This window comes from Pinus tabuliformis, chromosome 1_2 (assembly GCF_031772625.1).
Source record: "Pinus tabuliformis cultivar Carrire ecotype Pingquan chromosome 1_2, CPIR1, whole genome shotgun sequence".
NCBI lineage: Eukaryota > Viridiplantae > Streptophyta > Pinopsida > Pinales > Pinaceae > Pinus > Pinus tabuliformis.
The window spans coordinates 1,090,552,322-1,090,580,284 of NC_142298.1; positions in this window are offsets into that span (position 1 = coordinate 1,090,552,322).

Genomic DNA, 27,963 nt, shown 5'->3' on the forward strand with positions numbered 1-27,963 from the left:
AAGAAAATCAGTGGTACATCGACAGTGGATGCTCGAAACATATGACAGGTGATAAAGAAAAACATCAGTCATATAGTGCATTAGAAAAGGAAGAGAAGGTCTCATTTGGAAATGACACCCCTGCATTCATAAAAGGTAAAGGTTCTGTTCTTTTGAAAGAAAAGGTCAAAGCTGGAAATGTTATGTATGTTGATGGCTTAAAGAAAATTTGTTGAGTTTCAGTCAAATGTGTGATCAAGGAAATGAGGTAATATTTCGATCAAATGGATGTATTGTTCGTGAGCTTGATACAGGAGAAACAGTGATCAAAGGCATAAGAACTCCAAATAATTTATACATACTCAAGGGAGGACAAAAAGCATGCTATCTAAGCAAGAATGATGAACACTGGCTATGGCACAGAAGATTGGGGCATCTAAGCTTCTCTCAGATAAGGAAAGCATGCAAATATCAGGCGGTTCATGATCTCCCTGACATCAGAATTCCAGACAATACAATATGAAAATCATGTTAGTTTGGTAAGCAAACCAGAACTAATTTCCATAAGAAGGAAGGATCAGCTAGTAGGCCACTTGAACTTGTCCATACTGATGTATGTGGTCCAACTAGGAAAAGGTCACCTCAAGGAGAAAAATAATTCATATTGTTCAGTGACGACTTCTCCACGATGTGTTGGATAGGACTTCTGAAGCATAAAGATGAAGCTTTCGAAAAGTTCAAAGCATTCAAAGCCTTGGTTGAAAATGAATCAGATTGCAGAATCAAATGCCTCAGGTCTGATCGAGGAGGGCAATTTACCTCGGATGAATTTTTCAATTTTTGTGAAGAACATGGAATAAGAAGGGAAATCTCTACTACAAGGACTCCTCAGAAAAATGGAGTAGTAGAAAGGATGAACGAAACGGTTCAACAAATGGCTCGTGCTATGCTAGATGAGTCTGGAACTCCCGCAACCTTTGGGGTGAAGTTGAATTTGCTACTGTTACTATTCTCAATAAGACAAATGTCCAGGTAAATAGCACTCAGACTCCTCATGAACTTTGGTATGGTAAGAATCCTATGGTAAAGTACTTCAAAAATTTTGGAAGCAAATGTTATATCAAAAGGACTGATGAAAACCATGGCAAGTTTGAACCTAGAGCAGATGAAGGCATCCTCCTTGGTTACTCTCCCCACAGCAAAGGATATAAGTGTTACAATAAAAGACTTGGAAAAATTGTTGAAAGTATTGATGTAGTGATTGATGAAGAAGGAAATATGCCCAAGCAGGAAAAATCCGAAGACTTCGAAGATGATGAAGACTATCCTTCAACATCAAATCAGACTTATGATGAAGAAGAAACTCATGAGGCACCAAAAGAATAGATAAGAATAGAAGAAAAGACTCCATCCAGTTACGTTCAGAAGAATCATCCAGAAACTCAAATTTTGGGGCAGAAAGAGGTTGGTGTACAAACAAGAAGAACTATTTCAGAAGCTTCAAGCTATCTAGCATTGCTCTCCTCCACTGAACCACAAAATGTAAGAGAAGCATGCAAAGATGAATGCTGGGTCAAGGCCATGAATGAAGAACTTGAGTAGATTGAAAAGAATAACACTTGGGAGCTGGTTCCCAGACCAAATGATAAGAATGTCATAGGGACAAAATGGATATTCAAAAACACGTTGAATGAAAATGGAGATGTTATTAGAAACAAGGCCAGACTTGTTTGTAAAGGGTATGCTCAACAAGAAGGTATATACTTTGAAGAAACTTTTGCACCGGTTGCTATACTTGAAGCCATAAGAATGTTCCTTACTCTTTCTAGCTTTCATAACTTCAAAGTTTTTCAAATGGATGTGAAATCTGCCTTTTTAAATGGAGACTTGGAAGAAGAAGTGTATATTGAGCAACCAGATGGATTCATCCTTGGAAATGATCCAAAAATTGTATGCGGACTTAAAAAGGCACTCTATGGTCTTAAACAGGCTCCAAGGGCTCGGTATTATCATCTGGACAAATACCTCCATCAACAAGGTTTCTCAAAAGGATCAGCCGATAGCAATTTATATGTAAAAATTGCTAATACTTGTTGTGTATGTTGATGATATCATCTTTGGAAGCAATGAAGAAGCCATGAGTCAAAATTTTGTTTTGGTGATGCAGAAAGAATTTGAAATATCCATGCTTGGTGAGCTGACATATTTTCTTGGGTTACAAGTCCAACAAAATAAAGACGGTATCTTTTTGTCACAACCAAGTACCTCAAAGAGATCTTGAAGAAATATGGCATGGAAGATTCGAAACCAATATGTACCCCTATGGTAACAGGATGCAGCCTTAGCTCAAATGATGATTCAGCAGAAGTTCATCAACCAACCTATATATCCATGATTGGTAGTCTTCTCTATCTGACTGGTACCCAACTAGACATCATGCATGCAGTGGGAATAGTTGGAAGATTCTAGGCAAATCCAAAAGAAGCACACCTTCAGGCGGTTAAAAGAATTTTCGAATATCTTCAAGGGACACAAAACTATGGCTTATGGTATCCTAGAGATACAGATCTCACATTTCATGCATATACAGATGCAGATTGGGCAAGAAGTGTGGACGACAGAAAAATCAATAGTGGTGGTGCATTCTTTATGGGTTCCAGATTAGTATCTTGGTTCAGCAAGAAACAAGGTTCAATTGCTTTATCTACAGCTGAAGCGGAATATGTGGCTACTGCATCTTGTTGCACACAAATCCTTTGGATGATGCAAATTTTGCAAGATTTTCAAATCACTTGTACTCCACCTATCTCCATTTTATGTGACAATACAAGTGCAATCAGTATTTCAAAAAATCCAGTCATGCATTCAAAGACCAAGCACATACCTATCAAATATCATTTTCGCTGAGAACAAGTGCTTGAACAAAAGGTCAAATTGGAGTATGTTCCCTCCAAGAAACAGGTTGCTGATATACTCACCAAACCACTGCCCAGGGAGACATTTGAATGCCTCAGACAAAAGTTGGGAGTAGTTGATGCATCATCTTGTTTTTGAAACATATTTGAGAAAAGTGTTTGTACGCGAGTTTAATGAGGAAAATCAGCGTACATATGCTGGTTTCTGTGGATACAGTCGCATATATGTTGGTTTTAAGGAAATCAGTGGGCCAAAATCAAGATGAAAAGAGTCTGATATGGTTCTGATAGAGACCATCTGGCACAGGTTCAGGGGGAGAATATACTTCTAATAATGCATTGTTGGAATTATCCTAGAAGATCTTGGTTCAAGTTTCACAATGTTTTTGGTTTCAGGTGGAACAGGTGCAGAAGGAGAACATGGTTGCTGGTCTGAATGATGATTGACAGATGCTGCTGATGATAGTTGTTGACAAGTATCATAGTCTTGTTGTAGATATTTCATCTCTATGTCATGTATTTATTTTCTTATCAAGGTCATGTAATGACCTACCTTGGTTTCCCCAATATGCCTGGGTGGCTAATGTAATGTTCTTGTTTTATCTTGTGTAAACTTTTGGTGTATCCCCACTTGGTTGGGAGATGGATGTATGTATGCGTCTTTGCTGGTAGGAAGGTCATTCATGATGTATAAAGTTATGTATCTTCTTGTAGAACTTACAGAGCTTGCCTACAGTCAGGGGGAGCATGGACAACATGGATAGCACAGTAGAGCAGAGATTTCAGCATGAACTCAGGGGGAGCATACCCCTTTACCTTTGATTTCAAATGGGGAGAATGACTTTGAGTGACTTGGGGTTGCCATCAAGTCCAAAGGAGGAGATTGTTGGCATTATGACACAAGTTTGGCACTATGACACAGGTGTTGTCCTTGATGGCAACTCACTCAGATGACAAATCACTGTTCAGGCTCTCAGAATGAAAGAAAAAGAGGTATACGCAGGTTCCCTTTGTCTAAGTCGCATATACATGCAGTATTGCCGATCAAAAGTCGCGTATGCATATGCACGCACTTTCATGCACAAAAAGGCACGTACGTGTGGGAAAACTTATTTTTGGTCCTTGGTATTTGGACCTATGGTTTTGGACCATGGTATCTCGTCTAAAGTGTTGATCCCAGGTATTTGGTCCAAGGTACTGATTCTTTATGGTTTGGTACCATGGTATTGTGTAAGGCCTAAGACTATAAAAGGGGAAGGAGATCTTTAGGCAAAAGCATAGACTCAAGTATTGAATATCTCATGAAGAACTAGATCTGGAATACTAGTCATTGGGTTATGGTGCATAGATGGATCTGAATCAAGGAGGAACATGAGCACAAGAAGAAGGATAAGTACTATTGATGGATCAAGATCTTAAGGCTTGAATATTAGTATCTTTGTGTGATTTTTATCTGTTATTTTGGCACGTGACTTGATCTATAAATATGATAGTCTAGGTATAACTGATGTCTGAATGAATGAAAAGGATAAATTATCTTTTATAGATCTGTACGCAGGTTCAGCAAAGAAAAGGTGCGTATACACGCTGGTTCTATAATGCATAATACTGTATACGTTGGCTGGCCTTAATTTAGCAGCATATGCACACAAGTTGTACACATTGAAGTAGTGTACGTCTCTTGAAATATGTTTTAGCTACTTCTATTTATTGCTGCAGTGTTCTGGGTTCAGAATTGGTTTCTGGTTACTATTACTACTTTCTGGGTACAACATTCAGAGAAGTGACTATTTGATTCAGTTTTGTTTGGTGCAAAGGAGATTGGTTGATGCATATATACTTGATGTTTGATTAATGTTATTCATAGATCTAGTCTGAAAATTTATGAAACGTGGTCCCTGAAAGTAAAGAGAAGGTTGTAGCCTTCTGTAGGTGAGCACCTACGTACTAGTACCCCAACTAGTACAAGAGCCAAGGGGGTTGTAGCTCCCTTTCAGAAGAAGCTGGAGAACGAGAGAAGGTTGTAGCCTTCTGCAGGTAGCAGCCTGCGTACTTGTATAAGACTGCACTAATACAGAATCATTGTAAAAAGAAGTTTCTAATTAAAAGAAGATAGAGACGAATTGCAGCAGGTGGTTTTCACCCACATTGGGTTTCCACCTTATATCTTTGTGTCCATGTGTGTGATGATCTGTTCTGTTTTACTTCTCCTGTTCACTTTTCTTATGATTAATGAAGTCCCGATGCATTGATTAAAGATCAACAATTAATGAACCTTAATTTTTCTGATATACGCTGGCTTCTTTAGACATAGTAGCGTATATACGCAGCTTCCCATAGCTGAAGTAGTGTATACAAATCTGATTGTGAAATAAAAATATTTGATTTGATAATACTAATTCATCCCCCCCCTCTCAGTATTATTTCCAACAAGTTGTATGTTCCTTATTAGCTTAGTGCTTTATTAAGTCCTTATCGCCATCTATCACTGAGGACCTGGCGAAAGGAGGAGTTTTCACTAAAGAGCAAGTCATTGCTCGTGCCCAATATTTAGATTTAATCTATAGACAATCTGGCACACACTACGACAAAATTCCTGACACTCCTAGACCATCTTTATCTGTTCCACCTCCTCCTAAATAAAGTAGGGACTCTCATGGCAGTGACGGTGTGATCAGTTCCTAAAGCACACAAACGGCAAGAGGTCCATCTAGTCAATCTCTTGTTGTTTCTACTCAAAATGCAAATGACAATTCTCTTGCCTCAGAGATTAATGTCGTGTCTTCTGACAAAGGAAAAAATCGAAAGCAACTAGGGGGCAAGAAGAAAGGGAAAAATAATAAGAAGAAACAGGAGAATTCCACTCCTGAAAAATCATTTGAAAACCCTACTGTGGCAAGGAAACCTCCTCATTATCCATGTTTGATTTGTAACGAAGAGAATTTTATGAGAGATTGTCCACATCTATTTGAGGTTTCAAAACTTTTAAAGGCTTCAAATACCTTACAAGTGTTGACTGGTCCGTTTCCAAACCCAGAAACTCATATGGTTGCTACCGATAATGCTTCCACATCCCAAGTGCTTATGCTATCCATCGCAAACAAGCAAAATGATGTTTTGGTATCAACAAGGAGTAAAGATTATGGGAATCCATCATCGTCAAACAACCAGGCTACTGATCAACCTAGTGCTTCGACAAAAAATTCACCAGGAGTTGTTCCACCCATTATTCCTGAATTAACCATTAAGATGCCGAAGGGAGTCGTACATAAATTGAAATTTAATCCTCGTGCTTGAGCTACTCAGAATTGTAATATAGTGGAGGATCTGGCTCAATCTTCATCTGCTATGTCGACACTTGAGGTATTGCAAAATTGTCCCTCCCAAAAGTAGGCTTTGTTATCAGCAATAGGTGGGATCGATCCAATGGATTCCAATCTTGTGGTCTTCAATCATACTGGATATACACCATAGTTACCGGCCCAAATCGCTTTCCTTATACAAGTAAAATCCCTAAATAAAAATGTTCATAGAACCATCATTGATGAGGGGACATCTACCTATATTATGTCAATGAGTTGTTGGAAAACTCTTGGTTCACCAACCTTGTCATGATCACCAACAACACTAAAAGTGTTCGATGGAAGAATGTACACTCCATATGGGATTTTAAGTAGCTTTCAAGTTGAACTGGGGGACAAAACAGTAGATATTGAATTCGAGGTCGTTGATGGACTCCTTGATCACAATATTTTACTGGGAAGGCCCTGGGTTTATGCTATGGCTGTCATTGTGTCTGCATATTTTCGAAAGATTGCATTTCCCTTCAAAGGTGAAATAACATTCGTTGACCAACCAGCCTTTTTTGCTAATAGTTCACAAGCTACTGGAAGCATTCCATTGATCCATGGAAGCTCACAATCACTTCAAAATGTTGTATTAGGTCTCCTAAAAGACCCTTCATTAACGGGTACTTTTTCCCTCCCATCTCCATCTAGTTTCGCGGAAGTGGACACAGTTAAAACCTAGCACAAGATCTCTTCTACATCATCTGGCTTTAAGAAGAGTTCTGACTATTTTGATAGTGAGGATCATCGTGAGGTGTTGCCACCAAGCCCCATCTAATCTTTGTAGCAATCAATTTTTTGGGCTTGTGTGGCAAACCCGAGTTTGCACTCAACAAGTGTTTGGGTAAATAGGTCTTTAGAATATGGTACCTCTTCTGATCCTTGGTCTCATATACATTCTACAGATGAAGGAATCATCCAATCAATGATGATAGCAGAGACACCGTGGGAAGATTATCATCATCGTTCCCACCTTTGAGATGACAATGAAGATTATTCAAGCGACCTTAATCACCCTTCAATTTTTGATTTTTTATTAAATTCTGTAAATACAGTAGATTCTGAGCGAAATATGTCCAACATTGAAGAAACTATCACTATTAATATTTCGACCAAACCTAATATTGTAGAGAAAATTCATGTCGGTAAATCTTGTTCTCCATTAGAACTAGATAATTATTGTGCTCTTTTTTGCGAATTCAGAGATGTCTTTGCATGGTCATATGAAGAAATGCTAGGCATTGACTCAAGAATTGTTGAACATGAAATCAAGATGTATCCAGATGTCAAACTAGTACAACAACAACTTCGACCTGTTCATCTGAAGAAAGCCACTGCCATTAAAGCAAAGGTTGAAAAGCTTTTGCGTGTTGGCTTCATTTACCCTATACCTCTCATTGATTAGGTATCGAATATTGTTCCTGTGATGAAGAAACAAGGAACGATAAAAGTGTGCATCGATTATAGGGATGTAAATCAAGCATGTCCGAAGGAAAACTATCCTACACCCTTTATTGACCATACTATTGATGAATGTGCCGGATGTGAAATCTTTTCATTCATGGATGGATTTTCTGGATACAATCAAATCAATATCTTCCCATAGGACCAGTCAAAAACTGCGTTCATATGTTTGTGGGCTACATTTGCGTATCATAAGCTACCTTTTGGTTTGAATAATGCAGGGGAAAAATTTCAAAGGGAAATGAATTACGCCTTCCATGACATCAAAAACATAGTTCAACCATATCTTGATGATCTTCTTGCTCATTCGCAAAAACGGATTGATCATCCGCAACATTTGAGAGTCATATTTTTACGTTGCTGACACTACAAGATACGACTCAATCCGCACAAATGTGTGTTTTGTGTTGGTTCTGGTTGACTGCTTGGTTTTGTTGTTTCTAAGGACAGAATTCGACTCGACCCATTTAAGGTTCAAAAAATTCTTGACATGTCTCCACCTTCAAATTTACTTCAGATTCAGAAACTCCAAAGGAAAGCTAACTTTCTGAGGAGGTTCATTCCAAATTATGCTAAACTCACTAAAGTTTATACATGTCTTTTGAAGAAAGGGGTACCCTCCCATTAGGATCAGGTTGCACAAGCTTCCTTTGATGCTCTCAAAGATTCCTTGATAAAAGCATCATTAATGTATGCTCCTGACTATCAAAAAGACTTCAACCTGTATCTCGCCGCTACAGATACAACCATTTCTATGGTTTTAGTGCAACAAGATGACGGAATTGAACATCCTATATATTATTTAAGTCACAATCTTAATTATACAGAAAGAAAGTACTCTTATGTTGAAAAGTTGGCTTTAGCATCCATTCAAGTAGTACAGGGATTTCGACACTATATACTCCTTCGTAAAACTACCATTGTGTCATATTGCAACCATATGACATAAATTTTGTCACGTCAATTTCTCAGGGGAAAATATTCCAAATGGATAGTCATCTTGCAAGAGTTTGATCTGGAATTCATCAAATCCAAATCAAAGAAGTCTCTCATCTTTGCAGAGTTACTTTGTGACGTTACCTCGTCCTCCAACGATTTAACATTAGAAGCATCAATCATGGATGAGACTCTGTTTCTGATATCGTTAAGTGATCTGTGGTATGGGGATATACTGATCTATCTCTAGACCAAAACTTTTAGGCCTAACACCTCTCACTCTGAACAACGACATACTCGATACCAAGCTAAAGACTATCTGATCCTTGGTGATACACTTTATCGTCGTGGTGTCGATACGGTTTTATGAAGGTGCCTCACGGATGACGAGGCCAAAAAAGTTTTGAATGATTGTCATTCAGTTGCTTGTGGGGGGAATTTATCTGGTTACGCTACTCCACAAAAGATCTTACGAGTTGGTTACTTCTGGCCCACGATATTCAAATATTACATAATTGCAGTCAGAAGTTGTCATGCTTGTCAGATTTTTTATCGTAAAACCAGATTACCACCTGCACCACTGCATCTAGTCGTTTTTGTTGGCCCATTCGCTAAATGGGGCATTGATTTCATGACATGTAACCCCACCTCAATCGGCGGGCATGGGTATATTATAGTTGCTGTCAACTATTTTACAAAATGGGCTGAGGCAATGCCTACATTGAACAATAGCAACGAAACGACTACACTCTTTTTTTCAATCATGTAGTTTCTAGATTCAGTGTTCCACAAACTATAGTCACAGATCATGGGTTGCATTTTCACAATCACATGATGATCAAATTAACTACCAAATTAGGATTGTCCCATTATAGTTCTACTCCATATTATCCGTAGGCTAACGGACAAGTTGAGGCAATCAACAAAGTCCTTAAGCGCATGCTGCAAAGAATGATTGGAGTCAATAAATGGAATTGGCATTTAATCCTGTACTCAGCTCTATGGGCATATAGGACTTCAATGAGAAATGTGACCAGATTTATGCCCTTTCAGTTGGTGCATGGTCTGGAAGCAGTGTTACCAATCCAGTGCAAAATCTCATCCCTCAAGCTTGCAATCAATCTGCTTCCTGAAACTTCTGAAGAATAGGCTCATTTATTGGAATTAATCCATCTGGATGAAACCTATCATGATGCCACATTGGCTGAAAAAGCACATAAGAAACACATCAAGGCACAATATGACAAAAATGTTAAGCCTCGTGTCTTCTCAGAAGGTGACCTGGTCTTTTTTTACGATCAAGACTTTGAAAAATTAGGAGCAGGTAAATTTTAACCATTATGGATGGGCCCTTACATTGTTAAATGTGTATTGACAAAAGGAGCCTACGAGCTAGTCGATTATGATGGGATTCCACTATTGCAGCCCTGAAACAGGTTGTATCTTAAACATTACTATGCTTGATTAAGTGTAGTAAACTCATTGTACATATGCTTTCATTGCATTTTTTGAGTGTTTTCTTTTAGAATTGTCATTTTGGTTAGGTAAGCCACTTCACATTTGTTGCAGATGTTAGACTTTTTGGAACCATTTGTTGGGTATGCCAACAAAGCTAGTCGTAGTATGCAGAACCTATCTTCTGCGACCTAGGACATCTTCGCTCCAAGCGGCGAGTTAGTGAGTTTCAGGGGCAGATATATTGGTTGATTGACGAACAACATCACTGAGTATAGTGCATTGATTGAACTTCTCTCTAATGCCATTTCACATGGCATACGCTGACTCATTGTGAGGCTAGATTCACAACTTGTCATTCTACAACTTACTGACGTTTATTCCGTTCAGAACCCAGCTATTCATCGCATGTTCCTAAGAGTTAGGATTTTGGAAAGACATTTTGACTCCATTCAATATCAACACATTTCCATAAACTTAAACACATTGACGGATTCATTAGCAAACTATGTGTTAAATAGACATTTGCAGCATTTGTAAAGAAAGCATTTCACATCAACATTTGCATTAAGATTTCATCACTTAGCCAAAATAAAACTCCAAAAATCAAAAGTAGATAGTTGTTTATATTTTTCACAAAATGTTTTGTGTCCAAGACAAGATCAGGCATCTGACCAAGAAACTCAAAATGAATACAGAAAAACATCCTAGACTAGTGATGCTGGTGATAACATGTCACCGCCTATGCTATCATGCACAGGAGCCTAGTCCAACGACTCGGTACACCAGTAGTATGGCATTGTAACCTCAAAGGTAACTCATCAATCCTGACATCCTTAATGCCGAGAATGAGGCCCTCAATATGATCTTGCAGCACTGCCAAGGTCTCTGATATATCTAGATCTCAAAGGATGGCCCTCCCTACAACCTCTCCTACTGGAGCATCGTCTGCTTCCCATGGGCGTGCCACTAGTCACACTGGTCCAATAACTGCACACACATATGAGTTTGTTTAGTCTTGGTAACATCAAAAACACAAAAACATTATAAAACTGAAAAAAGAAGATGTGGTCGAATCATTTTACCTATAGCACTCCACTACTCACTAACTGGTAATTCCAATTCCGGATCGCCTCTAAAATCCATCCCGACATATGGATACTCACAAACACCATCTCTTGGCGGTTGAACCACTCGAAAAAGGAATCTGAGAAGGACATTTGTGACTGCTCGACATGTCTAGCCATAAGGTCCACCCATCTCTGCATCTGTGGTTCCCTCAGTGCGGGCAATCCCAGTGAAATGTTTTGAGGTTGCATCAGTGGAATTCTTTATATGTATTTTTAATCAATTTGATGGAGTTTTGAGCAGGTTGAATGACTGATGAAAGAATCTGAAGTGCTAAATAGTGAATTGAACATCTTTGACCACCAAGCAAACTTTTTTTCTTCTTTTCGAGCTTTGATTAAAAAATATAAAACAAAAACTATAGAGTCCTCTTTAAACCCTTTTAAGACTCATTAAGCATGAAAATATCGCTGAGTGCTTGTCTTTTCCAGCTCGTTAAAGTATTGGAAATGTCATCCATCCTGTATTATTTTATCCTTTTTCAGAACTGAGGGATTACTTTTCAAAAAAGAACTTATGGAGTTTTCTTTTCGTCCCTTTTCAAACTCTCTAAACATGAAAAGGACTGAGTTATCCTTGTCGTTAAACTCGTTAAAACAATAGCGACGAACATGTCCATCTAGATAAGACCGAGTTTCACTATCACTAGACTCTTTAAAGTATTAAATAGCGACAAGTTTTCCCGAAGGGAAAATTATAGAATAAGCATATGTTATCCTCCTCAAGCTTGATAAAAATAAAGAGGTACTGGTCAGTAATGACTTGGGAAAAATGGAGAAAACTTGAAGAATTTATGGTAGCAAGTCGCTCTTGAACATGACACTTTCACTTCATCTCCATTATTGGGTTGGGTTATTCTGATCACCGGTCATCACACCATTGCTCTTTCATACCATCCATCTTTTGGGGTTAACACTACCAATTCATCTCAGTGTCGCCGACATGTTCTAAAGAATTCATTCAGTTGAGAAATCACCATCCAGTTAATGTCTCATACACTGCAATACCCCCTACCTTCATTTTTTCATGACCACCATTCCTGAACCTTGTATCGTCAGTTCGTTTTAACCTCCATAAATCATTTGCTTCGTTTCGTGTCGTAGATGTGGGATACATCAAGGCCCTCCTATGATGAGTCGCTTCTTGTCGACATCAGCTCATTATCCAATAAGTTGACTTAGAAACAACGCTTTTAGTGCTTTGAAGCTTGCATACATCAATGACAAGTTTCTCACTTCTGACGACTGGTTGAAATCAATGGCCTTGGACCGAAAGATTTTGCATGGTGTTCGACATCGGATCATGTATTCACACCATGTGAATTGTACTGTAGTACCTTAAGGATCATTATCATTATCGGTGATCCCTCTCGCGTCTGTTAATAGCTCACATCATTGGCTGGTAATCAGACGATGTCTTTCCATGTTCGACTTCAGAACATCTCTTCACACGGTTTTACTTGTACATCGAGCGAAGGTTGAACGAGTTTGAAGACCCAGGATCTAGTTTAATCCATCCGGGCTGCGATATATTCAGGGATATAAAAACATCAAATGTATAAAGTCTCTACACAGATGGTCATCCTAATCATGGATTGTGACTCTATATATGTAGAATCACGAGTCTATATCTGCAGATGACTATCTCATCTATGTACATGAAATGAAATTTATAAAGTTGAGCATGGGAATGCCTCCCTCAGCTGGATCATGAAAAATATATTATGATGATGTATTATATTGTAACTTATGCAAGTCACCTTCTAGTGCAAAACTTCGGATCCTCATGATAAAGCATTTCACCCGACATGAATATTTACGACCTCATGCTTTAGGGAGCAACTGTTATTGGCATATTTGGGCACATCAACCCCAAAATTATATGTCAATGTATTAGGGCTAATCAACCCCTAAAAGAGTTCTTTCATACCCTAAAGGAACATAGTCATTTTAATACATCATTCCCCAAAAGTTCCATCTGAGAAACCATCTATAAATTGCCTAAATTGAACCATACTGACTACTCCACTGGCAAAGTGCGATGCATACTGAGTGGTACATTGCCAGGGTGTGATGCATACTATTTAGGCCTTTTATAGGGTGCGATGGGAGAGGATGGAAAAATGTCTGGGACAGCTTGTTAGTTGGTTACTCATGGAATCTTCTAGAAACTTCTCCTGTGCCACTTGCCTCTCTGAATTCGCCCAAAGATGAATAAGGGATCTAGGAAATCTCCAATCCCTTCTCTTGTGGAACCAATTGTAACAAGTGGAATGACACTAATCAAACCCCATGGATGACTCACACCCTTGCAAGCATCTATAAATGGATCTCCAATCCAAGAGATCATAAGTCTCGAATATTGTGAATTGCAAAGAAGTGCTGATAGTTTGTAATTGTGGAGAGAGCATTGTATTCTTTTTGGTGTGATCTTCCTATTTCATGAGGTAAAGAAGGATTGAAGCTAGGAGGATGATGTTGGATCAGACAACTGGGTTGTAATTCTCCTTTCTATTAATAAAGCTCTTCAAGTTTTCTCCCATATGATTGTGCAATTGTGAATGTTATCATTTGTGAATGCTATCATTTGTTCATTATATATCTGATTATGTAATGTTTATATTGTAATATATCACGATGCTTTGACGGTTCTTTGTTGTTGTACTTGTGCAGGTACTCTCCAAGCGTGTTAAGTATGGGGAGGAGTTGCAAGATTTTCCAAAGGAGATAGAGATCAAGCAAGGGATCAAGCGGAAGTTCCAGGTTGGTTCTATTATCTTTCTCTTGTCTGTTACAAATAGGAGAAATCATTGAATTGCTTTAAACTGTTGTTTCTAGGGTAGCTGCCAAACCTAGAGGGCTAGCATTCTTTAGGAATACTATTTTTCCTAGAAACAAATTAGCGACTCACAGGGATACATTATGTCCATCCTTCAACGCGGTCGCTTCCTGTCGACTTCAACTCATTATCCGGGAAGTTGACCAAGAGACTCCCTTCGCGTACCTTAGAGCTTGCATGCCCTAATGGCAACTTCTTCACATTCGATGAGACGTTCACATCATTGGCTTTCGATCGAGTGATTTCATGGATGTTTGAATTCAGTTCCGGTATTCACATTCCATGGATTATGCTCATATTACCTTTAGGGCCATTGTCATTATTGGTGGTTTCTCTCATACTTGTTAACATTTTACATCATTGACTGGTAATTAAGCAACTTTCTAGGATGTTTGATGTCAACACATCTATTCACATGTTAGGATTTGTACTTTGATCAGGTCATGTTGGAGTGCAAGACCCTAGACTTAGATCACCAAAGTCTAGGTTGCGAAGTGATGTGACATGGTTATGTTGATATACATGTCTCTTTCAGATGGATGGATGTGACCATACTTTAGTTTCATTATGATCTTGTTTAACGGATGGTTGCGCCCATGCCTGGATCAATTTTCATGATCATTCTCTGGATGGCTATGTTGATACCACGATTCATATATCATTTGAAGGAATTTTTAGTTATGTATATGTATTTGTACTTGCTTGCAAGTTTTTTCGATGACAAACTACGGTTCCCCGCACTGATTCATAAAGAATTTCATCCCTCACTCTAGTTCAACCTTCACGCTTTAGGGGGGCATCTGTTACACAAAATTTTGTCATTGTCCCTATATTCCCTGTTCCTTGATCTTGGAGGACCTATACATTGAACCCTACATGCTCTCCCTTCATGAAGAAACTCCCATTGTGGCCCTCTTCATTAGCAGAACAATTCCCTTTTGCACCATTTCCCCAAAATCTTATGTTTTTCCTAGTTTACAAGATTGGCACTAATGGCCCTTGTCCTCCTCGTGCTGATATGCAAGGATTAACATTTTCCCTAACACCGACGAGAGTCACTAAGCTTTGTTCTAGTCTCGCCGGTCCTCTTATGGAAATTTTTTAAATAAAGACCAAAAACTTCTAGCTCTAGAAGCTTCGTAACAGAAGCCTTGTAAATGGTTTAGTCAGATGGGGTCGAGGATGTTAGTTTGGGCTCCTCTCCCCTATAAGGATGGAACTACCTCAAGAGATAAAACCTTCTCCCATGAGAAAAGGAACCATCTCCCATCCATTCATGCTATATAAGCCTCCATTTTTCCCAAGCACAAGCTAGTGTTGAACTGTTAATATTGGTGTGCTAGTGCTAATTAAGTTTGGAGTAAAATGAAAGCTATTCATATTTGTAGCTCTCTAGTTGTGTGAGGGTGAAGTGTGAATTTGGTTTAGTGTGAAGCCTAGAGGGAAGAGCCTTACAACTATCATTGTTGAGGCCATCATGGAATGCTAGCAGAAGTGTGTGGGAACCTCGTTTTGTCAGAGGAGAACAACAACGTCAAGGCAATGGTTGTAATCTCTTCTTGATTCAGTATATATGCAACAATCAATTGATTTCCTACATGATGTGTCATCTTACATGTTCAGAGCTTAATGTTTCTTGACTTTTTAAGTGGGTTGAATTACAATTTGTATATTATCACAGTTGTTGTTTACTTGTTTCAAGTGTTTGAAGAAGGAAGCGAGAGATAGCTGGAGCAAGCAAGCAAGGATGTCATCAAACGAGATAAGCGTACTAAGAGGTAGGCCCTCTTAATTGGCTCTAACCTAAGGAAACTTCCATGATGTATCAGTTGTGGCTAGACCCATTATCGGGCTAGAGGAATTATTTGTGTCCACACTCATAATTTTACTTCACCAGAAGCATAGGCTCCCACGAATTGTGATAGTTTTGTGAAATTCTTAGATGGTTCGATAGGTGAGTCATTCCATACGATGTCCATTGCTTCATTTTCTAGAGTCATAAAATTTACAACGTCCTTTCTTTTCTTCCTTTGTCTCTTGACTACAGATTTGTGGGTAGGGCTATAGAATACATCTAGAGGAGGTATTTCCTCAATTCTTAAAACAATTTCTGAAGTAGGAGTAGCGGGAATAACCTCAACATCGTGAGTGCCTTTAGCTCTTTTCTCTATTGTTTTTGGATTTGACTTATGCTGGGTCTTCTTGGGAGTCTGTATTTCAGATGTTTACTCAGGGTTTGTTCCCATGTGGAGCTTTTTGTTGAATTGTTCCCATTCTTTTTCGAGTTCAATGACTGGAGCTTTGCATGACTGAGTGAAAGTAGAAGCAACTTCTACTTTTTCCTTCACCTTGGCCTGCTTGGTTGTCTCCTCTGTACTTTGAGTTGTGTCTTTTTCAGATTCTTTATTGGTGTTTCCTCCCCCATTTTGAGACTGCCTCTCTAGGTGCTCTGACTCATGCGTAGATCTCTCTTGGGTTTCTTCATCAAATTTTTCTTTGGAGCTGCCCTCCCTTAAACTGGGAGTTGGCTCCCTTATTGGTTCAATCTGCAGTAGGTCCAATGGAACCTTTAATTGTCTCTTTTGTCTGTACACATGGAAATTCTTAACATATTCTAGGGTCAAAAGTAGTGATTCCATATGAAAAACTTGTGAAAATGTTTCTTCCAGTAGGAAGAAGTCATTAAATGCGTCCTCTTCATGGGTGAAATTTTTTACATTTACTCTAGTAGTAAATTCTTTAACGATGCCATTTGGGTAGTACTGCCTTCCCGGAAACATAGCTAGTTTTAGATATTTAGTAACTTCTTCTTACTTTTGTGCATGTCCATAATCATGTAGTGTAAAAGCACCACATTATAATGGGAATATAGGCCAAAGGACTTCTTTTTATCTTTCAATCATCTTCTCATTCCGCATTCCCCTGCTGTTTGGTAGGCTATTTCTCTGGCCATTAGTTTGTCAGGGACATAATATGTGAGGACATGCGGTGAAGAAATTCTCCCAAAGACTCTAGCTACTAGAAATATATCTACTTTAGCCTCTTTAGAAAACCTAGGGACAGTTCTATCATAAACTTCTTTATGAATGTGTAGCATAACCCTTGACAGTTCTTATAAAAATGGGGGTCGAATTGAGATTCCCACAAAATCTTATGGTATACATGGATGGGAAGTGGGTTTCGTACAGTCCACTTCCATCCATATTAGGAAATTAAGAACAAAAATAGATTTCATCTAGAACAAAAGAGCTCATGAAGAAAGGGGGATAAACCCTTAAAGAGGATATTATTTTCCTTCTATTTTCTATAATGGCCTTTGCCAAATTATCTGATAAAATTTGAGCCCAATTCATTATTGTTGTGTTCATTGTTGCATATATCAATGGGAGCCAATCCATGGAAAACTTGGTGCTATCAGGTCTATCGAATAACCTACATATCATTGCTGCTACAAAACTATGGAGGCAAGAAATGGATGTCGTGAGCACATACAAGTTTTATCCCATTTCAGATTTCCCTCGCTTGATTTCCTGATCTACATGACCTCTGATGGGTCCTCATTTTCTTTAGAAAATTTCTCAAGGAACTTTTTGTTGTGGAAATTTTGCGGCTAAGGTAACTGGTACATTAGTTGTACATTGTATGCTGAGAAAGACCCCATGACCTCTTACCCGTGATTCTTGAATGTTCGTTGTGTGATGTCTACCTCATCAATTACTCATTTGACCATGTCCATGTATGGGATTATTTTTGGTCGTGTAGCTATGCGGTGCAGGAAAGAACATGTTGTTTCGAAATAGGAAGCATCAGATGACTCTTGAGCATCTACCGTGGCCTTTGTTACCAGTGGCATGGGCTACTCTTCTTCTAAAAAGTTCTACATGGTCTCCCATGTCGTAGTTCCTTCATCTTTACGGCATGTGATATCAGAGAAAAGTGGCACCATTTTCAATTTCTCAGATGAAGTTCCTTTCCCTTTCTTCCCCATTGTTTCTAACGATGTCCTCTACGAAATTTTCCTGAAACGGAGCAAAGCGGAACTTATCAGATAAACAAGAGAGAGAATGATAGTGAGAATAAATCATACAGTTAATCCCAAAACGGTGACAAGATAAGAGTTATTATTCAAAACACAGAGGAAAAGACATAGTATCACATCAAGCCGCTCCTTAACATAAATGCCATTAAGCTCATTAAATAGCCACTAAGGCTCCTTATCATTTCTTTTATTACTTATTAAATTACCGCATCACAAATGGTAAGGAAAAGCCTTTAAGGTGGGGGGTTCTAACTGTGAAAATGTCGATTTTGCGATTGTGGTGTAGTATCACAAATCAAATTATCACATATTTGATTGTGCACTTTCTCAAAGTTCCTTAGAATTCTGTGGGATGCAAGATAAGCGAGGTATCCTTTACCATTTGGAGCATAGTTTTCTTGAAGGAGTAATTACTTCTTAAAGTGGCTTTTCACTACGTAGAGGACTTAACTCTCAATTTATAACATTTTCTTTTATTAGGTCTGGGATTTATCACATTTCGGAACCTTGTGCATTTCATAATATTGGAATTTTAAATAAATTGACATGATGCAATGAGGTTAAGTCATTCTATCACAATAAGGCATCTCTCATGTTACAACATGTTTTGCGAGTTGAGTCCTTTGTGTACGCCGATATGCGATTGCGATAAGCGCTTTAGTTATAGGAAATGCCTTAAATTTTCTATTTTTTAATGAAAATTCTAATGAGGTCTAAGTCAAATGCGGTGATTCATTTTATCGCAATTCGCAGATTTCATTTGTTAACCAACTCTTCAACGCACTTGGTCTAGCGATTATGCGAAAAGGTGAGAATTTCTAGTCCTAGAGGGTTTTGAATCGATATCTTGATTTATTCCTCAAAGTTCAAAGGAAAGCGCCTAAGTGATAAACAACGATTTGTGATTAGCTGGAAGAACCAGATATCTTTGATAGTGTTTTGAAGTTTCTAAAGCTTCGAAAATAAGGATAGTTCAGAAAATAGGAAATACATGAAATATAAGATAAATAACATTTCTCTTAATAAGAAAACAAAATCCACCTAATTATCATCCATTTCATTGTCCTTTTCAAAATGAAAATTCCTTTGTCTACATCAGTCTTTACTTGGTTGTAAAGATAAAGTAGGGGGCTCTCACAGATTAGCTTTTAGATGTATTCATTTTTCATAGGTAGGGCCTCTACTACCAGTAATCTAAGAACGGAACAACAAACCTAAATAAGTCTACGGAAATTGAACAGCAAACTTAATCAAGTGTAAACACACAGCGACTATGGAATCAGTAATATTATTCTAGCATAATGAACATTAACCACACTTATAAAGGAACGACAATTTCAATGATAATGGAAGAGTAATCGAATGAACAACAATCACAATTGTAAGTAAACCGTAGCTAAATGAATAGCAACCACAATTATAAATGAACAACGATATCAATACGTAAATGAATAGTAATATCAACTGTAAATGAATAGCAATATCAATCTGTAAATGAACAACAATAACTACTGTAAATGAACAGCGGAATCTAAATCAGATAATGCAATATTGTTTCAGAAGGAACAACATAGAATTTCGGTTATGAATAATAATTTTGCTATTCGATTGCAATTTCGATATAACAGATCAATTCAATGAAATGTTCAAGAACAGAAGATTACTGAATAAAGAAAATTAAGAGAATGCAAAGGAAATCAAACCACACATGACTGTAATCAGAAAATAATGATACAAGAAGCAAGTGATCCACTAGGGCCGGGCCCTTAGCCACCAGGGAAGCACTGCTGCAGTTACTCCAAGATCAGAAGATGGAACAACAACGAAGTTATATATTAATCATAAAGGCAGAGTTACAGCTATCACTCTTTAAAGAGATTCAATGATCAAAGTTCAGATTACAACAGTAAATTCTACAAATCAACAATATTATCCACCCCTTGGGCTAGCAGCACTGTTCCTTTATATAATGGCCAGGCGGAAGTATAAAAAATACAGATAAGTCTTGAGGTAGCGATCCCTCAAGATCAAAGGATCCTAAGGGATTCTCCATATCTTTAATCTTCAGTTATTGTTTTGTCCTCTCACAATGATACCACGGTTCTTCTTCCTTTTACTGGTCCATGCACTCTGATCTTGATTTCCTCATCTGGATGCAGTTTCCTGTCAAAGGGACAATAGTTGGTTCTGCTTTGTCTCTTCCTCTGGAATAGTGATTTTCCATTTTCTTCACTTTCTGCATAGAAAGAGACAATAATTAATCATTTTACATCAATCACAAATCTCCTTAATTCTATCATAATCCTTTAACATATTACCATCTTATAATGTAAAGAAGTTATGATTTAAAGGAAAAGATAAATAAATAGATGGTAAATGCATACCTTTTCTAATTCTCAACACTCCCCCCTGCTTACCCTTTTTCATTCGCTCATGAAAACATTGTAATTGACATGCAAGGCAGTTAGGGAATATGCTAGAGAAGGATTTTCATGCAGTGGTCTAAAACCATGATTTCTAGATAAGACTTCAAAAATATGCCCTGTCTGACCTTCAGGAAATTCATATAGGGCTCTATACCCTGGGGCAAGATACCAGATGATTGGACTTCGAAATTTATAACCTGACCAATGCGGACCCTCTCTCAATATGAGGTCACCATAGGCAGTCAGGCGATCAACAGCTAGCTTAAAATTTTCGTAATTGAAAGGCTCTCTGTCTTGGACATTCTGATTGGAAGTCTTGTATCGAAATTTGGCTGCTGCTATGGCAAGGTATTTGATGGCTAGGAAGTATTCTACCCCTTGCTGGACAACTGTTGTGTGAATGGGTCCCAATGTCTGGATCACACCCTTCTTTCTCATTAAGCTTCTATGCTTATTCCATAGTTGCAATGGGTTTCTAGGTTCACCCCTTACCCACAGATCTAACATGTTATCATGTCTCTGGAAGGTATTGTGGGCTTTAAGCCACTTTGTCTGGTTAACAGCAAAAGAGATGAATGCCTAAAGCTGGATATCACCCACAAAATGGCTAGGGTTCTCTTTCGTTTCACCATCCAACACAAGATTATGCAAATAAAACTCACATAGAAATTGCTGGACTTTCAGCCCATAATGCTTACAACAGTTTATGAAATCATGAATAGTTTTTAGCTCTATAGGCACCACCGCCTTGATAGCCATAATTTTCAATTGTAAGCACCTTTCCATAAAAAACAAAGCATAGTTTTTGGCAGCTCCCCTACATGCTATAACATTAGTATGCAGAGAACATAAGGTATCCGTTTGACTCATAACTATGTCTAGTCTATTGGTTACCTTTTTAACTTTTTCCTCTGCCCTTTGCCATCTATCGAATGCCTCACTCTCCAGTGCATTGATTTTCTTTACCTTCTATTGTAACTTCTGATATTTCTCCTGAGGAACAGTTTCCTCTGTGATTTTTTCTATCGTTTGTTGGGCCTATGCCAAATCCTTTTGAAGTTTCACTATCCTCGGATCATTGTCCATCACAACATTTTTGGGCTGGAGATCTACCTAGATCTCCTTATTGCGGCATCTGGTTCTTATAGGCTGCGTTTCCTTCTCATGAAATATCCGGTCGATTGTGACACTAGAGGACAATGCCTTTGTCTGGACATCCTTATTACAGACTTGTCTGTTTTCCATTTGGGCTTCTGCATTTGTAAGAGCCACATTCTGTTCCTTGCGATCATGAATGATAATGGGTTTAGTTTGAGTTCTTTTGATCTTCTTTATATGGGGTTTCGCCTGGGTGGCTGCATGCTTTTCTCCAGGGGATCTTTTTGAGATTTTCCCCATTTTTAGGACCCTTATTTGTTGTCTGAGTTGTTTAATTACATTTAGCAGTCTCTGTTGTTCCTGTCGCAACTTTTTGATTTCATTTGTTTTCTTCGAAGGAACATTTCTTTCTTTTCTTGGGCCTGGGCTTTATTCTTTAAGGATTATACCCTCGCCCTGGCTTATTTCCATGTTTTCTGCTTGGAACACTTCTTCAGTGTTCTCATCCTACTGATCAGGTTTTTCAGTGGTGGAAACCCTTGGTTGATATGCTATTTCTCGGATGGCTTTTGCCTCTACTTCTTCTTCATCATTCATTTCTCTAGATGCACTCTCACTGTGAGAAGAGTGTTCCTGTGATTGTCCTTCTTCTTCTTCCTCATCACTCATCTCCTCAGATGCACTCTTACTATGAGCAGAATGTTCCTGTGATTGTCCTGCCTCGATATCGAGGTTAAGTGGGCTGTGGGGTTGGAAGTATTCCCCCATGTTGGCCAAAATTTGGGCCAATTTGTCTTCTTTCAGAGGGTTTTGTAATGGGCTTCTGCTGGGTTGCTCTGTTTCCTCCCCTTCCTCCTCACTAGAATGCTCAGTTTCCTCTTCCGGTTCCTCTTCTTCATTTCCCCCTCCTTCAAGTTGTGGGGGTTACTCGTCCTCTGAGTCATGTATTTCTACTAGCTAGCTACTATTTTCTTTGGGATTTCCCAACATTCCTCTATTTCTCCCTAATCTGATGGATTGTCTTCGTTTCTGCGGTCTAATTGATGTGCTAGCAGTGCTTTTTCATTTTGGGGCTGGCAAGGCCAATCCCCCATCTATTGAGAAAACCAGCTCTTCCCAACTACTCTGCTGTTGGGCTAGACTGTAACTAACTATTAGCCAAATTAAACCGTGATGACTTACTACTAATTCTACATGACGAGATTTTCTTATACTTCGGGCAGTATCATGCTATAGAGAATTTAAGTATGCAGGAAAATTCACAACACATTTTTGTTTTAATACAGTTAACAGTTTGAGATGTCGTGGTCTTACCATGTCTTTTGTGCCATCGCAAGTGATGTAGCTCTGCAAAATCCTGGCTAATTCTACCCAAAGCTCTCCTAGGGTTGCTAGTAGGACTCCTTTTCCTTTGACAGTAAGGCTCTATCCTTCGTCCTAGAAGATGGTTATAGCGTCTTGAAGTATCATTTTTTCAGGGTCCATACTGGTCCAATCGTTAGCAGTCCTGAAAATTTAGCAACTATCGCATCTGTTACTGTTATTTACCTCCCCCTCACCATGGAATGATCTTCCTACAAATTTTGCAGAAATTCAATGGCTGTTGTCTCGTTAAACTGTTGTAGTCGGTTAAGGTAGACAATCCATCCTACTCTTGCTAAAATTTCGTGTGCAACGTCAAAGACCATTAACACCTGCAGCTCGCTACTTATTGATCTACCTCCCATTTTGTTCAAACTTAGCACACTGTTAAAAAAAATACAGAGATGACGATGGAACAACAAGTTGTTCAAGCTTTAGCTCACTATTAATTTTAGAGCAAAAACATAGAAACGACAATGGAACATCAAGTTGTGCATATTGGGAAATACAATACCATTAAACTTGCTATTCTGAGTTTTGATGGGGTCATAATACCTCCAAATAAGGAATTGACACGTATGCCAGTGTATTATGGAGGTCACCCGCGTCCCCCTAAAATGTGATAGATCATCCTCGGCTGGCAAATAAATGAGCAGCATGCTAGACTACAGTCGTAAAGTAGAATAAAGGAACGGCGTATAGATCCATGACATGTTTACAAAAATCAGCGGATAACTGAAATCGAGGCTTATGATGGAAATCACAAATAAATATGGAAATTTCGTGAAATGATGCAAAAAATAGAGGATAGGACAACTGACATAAGTAAAAGTTCTTACGATGTCATTATCCACTTTAACCATTATGATTGATTTATAAATGATTTTCATGTATAAAAGGTTCGAAAGGGTTGTATAACATAATCTCATTTGAAATCAATATAAAGATATAAAATAAATGGTTTATAATTACTATTATTGTATAAAATATATGACTTCAATATCATTAGCAGAGCTCTGTTGCCCACAGGTGTCCATAACCTTGACATAGTTGCTTATTTCACCCTTGGAACCATAATCCTTTGTGTATGCCTAGGAAAGTGCTGTGTGATGTCAGAATGGAGGCCATTGTGTTGGCTTGGTAACTAGATGAATCACAACGCCATTCACCAGGAAGGAGTGAAAGGTGGGCAGGCCAACTCATGATGAGACCTCCTGTTCCAAGGACTTTTAATTTTTTTGATATGCCTCTTGGATTATATCCCTGGTGTGGTGGCCATAGTGGGAATGCCACTTCACTTTCTTCCTTATGATCATGGTAGGTTGACTTCTGATGAGACCCCCTATCCTTCATCTGACAAATCATGTTAGTAATCATACAGATTATATTTTTCTCTTTTTCTTTCTTTTTTTTTTATATAGCATTTTCCTATTTATATACAGACGGTGGCTCAACACTCCTTACGGGTAGGGATGGTGGAAGAAGTATGCACATCTCAATAGAAGAAAATATTCCCTTATTCTTATTCAATAATAATGATCAAAGAGAATTATGAAGATTTTAAGAAAAAGCCAACATGATAAAAATAATTAATCAAATTGGTTTTAGTGAAAATAAAGAAAGCAAAGTGATATAGATAGTTGTGTCCTTTCCTCTTTTTTTCTTATCAGTTCAAAGCAATTTCTCTAAAGATAATGAATTTTCTTTGGTTTGTTGATTTCAGTATCCTCTAGTTTTTGTATTCTTGCATAAATGTATAGTTGTGCCTTAAATGAATCATTAGTCACAAAAAATCCTCTAAATGATGAAACACACACACACACACAAAACAAAAAAATGCACTCAAAAAGTATTGTTCCTTAGATGGAACAGTTGTTGTGCCTTAAGAGGGACAACAAAAGAACATCTGCACGCAAAAATCATGGTTCCTTTAAGAGGAACAGCAAGCAAAATTAAAAAAACAACATACTCGAAATTATTGTTCCTTAAGAGGAACAACAGTTGTTCCTTAATGAAAACAACAAATAAAGCAAGCGTGAAATAAAATATCGCTCCTTTAGCAGAACATCCTAAGATCATCCGAAAGCGAAATTGTTGTTCCTTCAGAAGGAACAGTAGAAAAGGAAAAAAATGCAAAGAAATGTTGTTCTTTTTTAAAAGGAATGGAAAAACAATCTGGCGGAAGTGTTGTTCCTTTGGAAAGGAACGGAAAAAAGCAAAAGTGTTGTTCCTTCGAAAAGGAACAACAAAAAAACAAAAGTGTTGTTCCTTCTTCGGAAAGGAACAACAAAAAAATGAAAGTGTTGTTCCTTCAGAAAGGAACAACAAAAAAGCGGAAGTGTTGTTCCTTTGGAAAGGAATAGCAAAATGTGAAAGTGTTGTTCCTTCGAAAATGAACAACAAAATGCAAAAGTGTTGTTCCTTCGGAAAGGAATAGCAAAAACGAAAGTGTTGTTCCTTCGGAAAGGAACAGCAAAAAATGTGGAAGTGTTGTTTCTTTGAAAAGGAAAAGAAAAACATGAAAGGGTTGTTCCTTCGGAAAGGAACAGAAAAAAGGCGGAAATATTGTTCCTTCGGAAAGGAATAGAAAAATGCAAAAGTGTTGTTCCTTCGGAAAGGAACAGCAAAATGGCAGAAATGTTGTTCCTTCGGAAAGGAACAACAAAATGCAAAAGTGTTGTTCCTTTGGAAAGGAACAGCAAAACAGTGGAAATGGTGTTCTTTCGAAAAGGAACAACAAAATGAAAAAGTGTTGTTCCTTCGAAAAGGAACCACAAAACAATGGAAATGTTGTTCCTTTAGAAAGGAACAACAAAATGCAAAAGTGTTGTTCCTTCGTAAAGGAAAAGCAAAAAGACAGAAATGTTGTTCCTCCAGAAAGGAACAACAAAATTCAAAAGTGCGATTCCTTCGGAAAGGAACAACAAAAAGGCGGAAATGTTGTTCCTTCGGAAAGGAACAACAAAATTAAAAAGTGTTGTTCCTTTGAAAAGGAACAGCAAAAAATCGAAAGTGTTGTTCCTTCGAAAAGGAACATCAAAACGTGAAATTATTGTTCCTTCGGAAAGGAACAACAAAATGTAGAAAAATTCAGAAATACAAAAATCTGTACAGAAAGTAATTTATACGAGTAGAAAAGAAAAAGTTATGTACAAAATTTAGGAATAATGAAATTACTTGGTGAACCAATGCCGAGGAAGAATTATTTTCCTCAACAAGAATCTGCATATCAGAATCTTCCCGGAGCTACTGGTAGAAGGATTCTTGAGTAAGCGGGTTATGGTACAGTCGCACTCGGTGGCCATTTGCTTTAAAGGTATGTATAGATCTGTTAATAGTGGTCAAAGTAATAGTGCCATTCTCATGCACTTTCTGGATTTCATATGGTCCAAGCCAGCGAGTCTGAAGTTTTCCCTGAAAATCCTAGAACCTGGAGTCATATAGGAGTGCCCAATCTCCTTCATGGAAGATTTTCTTTTTGATCAAGGCATCGTACCATTTTACTCTCTGTTGTTGAATTAATTTGCAACTATTTTTTTGGGATACATGTGGTATGAATGTTTAGCATTGTTTCTTATTTGTGATCATTTGTATGAATTTTTTATCAGTTCATAAACCATTTCATGTATGTTATATGGTAACTTTCAAGTCGATAGACAAAATGCATGCTTTCTCATGCTCTTTTTTGGGAAATTTATCATAATTTGTCCATTTTTCTTCAGTTTAGGAAGAATACATCTCTTATGCTCTTCCTAACTCCTAATTAGTCTTAAACCATCTCATCAAATCACCTTTGAGTGTTAAGATTCATACCTACCTTGTCCCTTTGAATGTCTGCAATCATATCTCATTTTCCCTAACCTAGTCCCTCTCACCTAAATCACTCATCCTTGTGACCACCCAACCAAAATCAAATCAAACAACCCTCTGCACTATACATCTAGCCTAAAACCCTAATCTATCCAGCCCCCTTGTCTATGACCCTTTAGAGAGAGCCCTCTCTGGCTTGGTAGGGCTAGCTACCAAGCTAAAAGACTAGTTTGTGGTTACCTCATTCGGACTCTTCCTCAGCCTTAGAGATCTGGACAAGTGATAACATACTAGCACCATTGTCAAGGAATGAAATGTTCATTTTCCCTAGGTGTACAACAAGTTATCATTGAATTTTGGTCTTCTGGATGATGGGACTAAGCTTTACAAAGGCTAATTCAGTAATTGCACTGTCAAGATTATAGAATCTAGCCTCAAGGAGACAAACGAAGAAAAATTCTGCATCCTTGTCCAATTGATTCAGTCAGAAAAACCAAGAAGGTTTCAAAGCATAAGTTCGATCATACACCTTTTCATTGGTAAGCTCTCATTGATTAGCAATTTTATATTTCGCTATTGAAGAGTTTCCTTTGAAAATATCTTTATTCAACTCAAAGTCTTAGCTCTTTTACCTTAGATAGTTTGCAACCCTGTAAATATTTTGGCTTCAAAAATATATACCAGGTCAAACCCTGACCCAAATCCTCCTTCTCCAGTTGATAATCCTGAAATATTGTAAAGAAAGTATAAAGTCCCTTTCCCCGAGACCAAATCTATAAAATTGGAAAGGACCACTTCCTTACCATATCAAATACATAGTATCGAGGATATACCTATTGACATCAGATTTGAGCTTTCTCTATTTCATTCAAAATCTGAGTCTTGTCTTACCGAAGAAGTTTTTGATCCCATAAAGTTTGACTCCTATCTTCTTACTTCAAATTCTTTGTTTCACTAACCTTCAGCTGTCTCTCGGTCTCCAAAACTTGAGCATGAGGTTTGGTCCAAGTTTGAGAAACTTTAGAGCCTAGCCGATCAACTACAAATCACTATCAAAAAAGCCTATATCCAATATAAAATTGAGCTCTTATCTTTTGCCATACCCTCTACTTCATCTCCGAAAACATCCACTTCAACCCCTCTGTCTTCTTCACAACCAACACAGC